The sequence below is a fragment of the Sinocyclocheilus rhinocerous genome, unplaced genomic scaffold (assembly GCF_001515625.1).
Source record: "Sinocyclocheilus rhinocerous isolate Xijiao unplaced genomic scaffold, SAMN03320098_v1.1 scaffold833, whole genome shotgun sequence".
NCBI classification, from domain to species: domain Eukaryota; kingdom Metazoa; phylum Chordata; class Actinopteri; order Cypriniformes; family Cyprinidae; genus Sinocyclocheilus; species Sinocyclocheilus rhinocerous.
Window position 1 is genome coordinate 43,651 of NW_015642814.1, and position 3,300 is coordinate 46,950.

General features: G+C 34.9%; 1 long non-coding RNA gene across 1 annotated transcript in view; it reads right to left on the reverse strand.

Annotated features, from left to right (window-relative positions):
- Nucleotides 1-2,006: 2,006 nt before the first annotated feature.
- LOC107756520 (uncharacterized) overlaps nt 2,007-3,300 on the reverse strand; it is a 7,154-nt gene continuing 5,860 nt past the window's right edge. The window contains exon 3 of the long non-coding RNA XR_001641821.1: nt 2,007-2,031. This is a non-coding gene — a long non-coding RNA (uncharacterized LOC107756520). The remainder of the gene's footprint in view (nt 2,032-3,300) is intronic.

Genomic DNA, 3,300 nt, shown 5'->3' on the forward strand with positions numbered 1-3,300 from the left:
AAAAAAAAACCTAAACAAAACCAAAGTTTCTACCTCAGGAAGTCTCCCAGGGCACTAATTTTTTTTGTGGAACTTTTTTTAATGTTAAAAATAAATTTATGCTTTATTGATGGCAGAGATACACAGAGACTAAATGAGACAATGAGAGAGCTGTGGTTGATTGAGATTGAGATTAAGGGATAATTCATTTACAACATTTTCAAATTTCAGTTCTAAACACATGCTGACTCACATGTCTGATTTCACATAGAACTACCGGTTTTCTCCCAAAGTTAATATACAGCCTATTAAGAAAATGCTGTAAATAAGAATCTGAAAAGAAAGAAGCTTTAAATAAATATTTTAACGCGCGTGAATAAATCCAACCACCCCTATAGATTTAAGGTTCACTTTCTATAGTCCGTGACTGACAGATAAGCATCTTGGCGGCAGGGATTTAAAAACTTTAACAAGACTCAAATTGTCGCAGGCAGAGTGAAAGTCTGTATTCTTTCGATCAGGTCGGGTACAAGTGATTTCAAAACATTTCAGCCGGTTTATATATATCGTGTATATATTATTTATCTCGTATAAGATGCATTTGGTTGAGTTGCGCTGCAGTAAAGCGTTTCATGGTACGGTGATTATCTCTTTAGCGCGCAGCGCGAGCAGGACAAATAACAATGCATAATATTAATAACTATAACTGGGACTGTCATATACATAACATTGCGCTGCAGTAAAGCGTATCATGGTACGGTGATTATCTCTTTAGCGCGCAGCGCGAGCAGGACAAATAACAATGCATAATATTAATAACTATAACTGGGACTGTCATATACATAACATTATAACAAAACGCTTTTATTTTTAAATTTTTATTTAAAACGAATTTTTAGAGTTTAGTTGCGTGAAGAACGCGTCCACAAAAGGAGTTCATTCAGAGCCGCGCAGACACGTTCATGCATTCGGGGCATTTTGTGCAGATAGCCTATACGTAGAATATTAACGTTATGTTGGCACTATTATAAAAAATGTTGTGAATTCTTAGAGTTTCTCTGATGTTTAATGCTATCTACCTTTTAATCAAAACATTATTTTTGTATCTGTCAAGAGGATGTCTGAGTCACAACTGAAAATGGCTTATTATTGTAATACAGTAAGTAAGTAATACAGGTTTGAAACAACAAAGAGTGAGTAAATGATGACAGAACTTTCATTTTTGGAAAAATGGGCCCTTTAAGAAATAACTAATGAATTTAACTTGATGCATGAATATGCAGCTTTAATAAATGTAAATGTACTTAAATGACAAAATATGCAGCGACCTGTTCCTGGTGGCTCTTTATCTGCATCTGACACAAACCAAATGGAGAAAAATAGCAAAAATCAATGAATTTCAGTGAAATATTGCATATATCAATACAAATTAAAATGTATATTAGACACCTTTGAGAAGAGAGGCAGGATGTTTGATCAGTTGATCAGGTTGAGCTAGGTTGATCAGTTACATCAGTGGTGTCCTGGAGGACCAACATCCTGCAGAGTTTATCTCCAGCCTGTCCACAGGCCAGCCTGGCAGTTTGTGGTAATCCTGAAGACCTTGATCAGCTGCTTCAGCTGTACATTACTGGGGCTGGAGCTTAACTCTGCAATCAGGACTAGATGACAATCAATACTCAAAAGAGAAAAGAACAAACATTTTGTTAATGGTTTAAAAGTAAAGTTCAAAAAATTATTTAATATATGGTATATGGTATAATATCTGAGAATGGAAAAGGGAGAGGAAAGAAAAAATGTATCAGTCATATAGCCTATTACATAGGTTTGTATGAATAAACATGCAGATTAACTATACAGTCAAGAGAAATCATAATTACATGAATAAGTTACCTTAATATTATTTCCTGGGCTATATCTTTACATTCACTATATTTTTTCATAATTGATTGTTTAATTATTGATGGCTGATTACATCTGACAGTGATAATCTTTATTGGTACATACAGTAGGCTACGCTAACGACTCCTCTCTCTCTCTCTCGCTCTCTCTCTCTCGGTGCATGCACCAGCTTGTGTGTGAGACGCGCAACTCTTCCTACAAAGATATTTTTTATAATCTATTATTTTTAAGTAACATTAACATGACAGTAATATGACTGTATCTTTGTAATAATCTTTAAGCGAATGTATATTGTTTGCGAAGCGGTCGTAGCGTTATCTGTCAGCGTGGAGTTTACTGATGTCTATCAGTTATGAACAGCCATATATTAATGATAACGAGATTTAATAAGCGAGTGTACCCGAGGTATTGTTTAATGCTATATAAATCCTCTTTTATGTTGCTATTTAGGACTTTATAACAGAGATTATACGGACTTAGCTGTTTTGTTGTTGTTTTGATTACTTAATAACAGCGAACATAATGGAGCTAAGGAAAATAAACCAAATTAACACCAAAAATGGTAAAACAATTAAATTTAATGAATTCATGTGCAATTTGAAAGGATATATTACAAGACATTACCTCAGAAAACGATCTGAAAGGGCTAGTCGGCCGTTATAAGCGTTGGTAATTTAAAACGCGACAACCAACACTGATAATAAAAATTTATTATACAATTAACAAAAGCAAAAAAGGCCTCTAACACAAGCTTGCTCTATTCTTTTTCTATTCTATCTGTTTTCTTTTTATTATATAATTAAAAAAAACCTTTCTACTTGTACTACGTTAAGCTAACTGAGACTTGTTATAGCACTTGCATATCATTGCTCTTTTGTTGTCCTTCTTTTTAAGAGTTGAATGGATAGCTTCACTGTTTTGTTCCTTCACTCAATCTTTAATGTTTTGTTTATGTTTGATTACGTATGTCTTTGTTTAAAGATTGTCAAATTTGGGGCAAGTAACCAATCTTGGTCAAAGACACAGCATATCAGGACAATCACATATGAGGAAAATCATTAGTAGAAACTGCGTTGAGTGGTTACCCCCACCTTAAAGACAAAGACCAGACTGAGATTCCTTGTGAGACCTTTTAACATGGTCTTCACAGAACATGTCCTTATTTTTACAGAATGGCACAGAAACAGATGTCTTTGACAGATGTAGATGCACCAAATTGAACTCAAAAAGACATAAACGAATATCAGTCCAATATCAGTCCACTGTGACTGCCTCAAAACCTCAAAACTTCAACCAGCCCACAACTCCGCATCTTCAGCCAACGCCCAACCACTGGCTTTCCAAGACATCACTTCAACGACTACTGAACTTCCAGCCAATCAGTAACCTCGGGAAACCCCTTTCTGCAATGATGACAAC